The 237-nt window shown below is 57.8% G+C and overlaps 1 pseudogene; it reads right to left on the reverse strand.

Moving 5' to 3' along the window:
- LOC109847340 overlaps window positions 1-237 on the reverse strand; it is a 613-nt pseudogene that overhangs the window by 45 nt on the left and 331 nt on the right.

Raw genomic sequence — 237 nt, forward strand, 5'->3', positions numbered from 1 at the left:
CACATCTGGAGGATTCTAGAAGACCTAGCTTCCGTCGGCCGTTCCACATTTGACGGCGACCTCGACCGCCTGGGCTCTCGCAGAAACGACGGATCCAGCATCGAGACTGTATGAAGTCCAGCAAGCGCCATGAGCTCCGACTCTCGGTTTCGCCTCTCCATCGTCGTAATCATCTCCTCCGCTTGTCTCGCAACCCAGCGGCTAAGAATTCTTGAATGTCGGCGAGCGGCAGCGGAG

Source organism: Asparagus officinalis, chromosome 7, assembly GCF_001876935.1.
Source record: "Asparagus officinalis chromosome 7, Aspof.V1, whole genome shotgun sequence".
Classification (NCBI taxonomy): Eukaryota; Viridiplantae; Streptophyta; class Magnoliopsida; order Asparagales; family Asparagaceae; genus Asparagus; species Asparagus officinalis.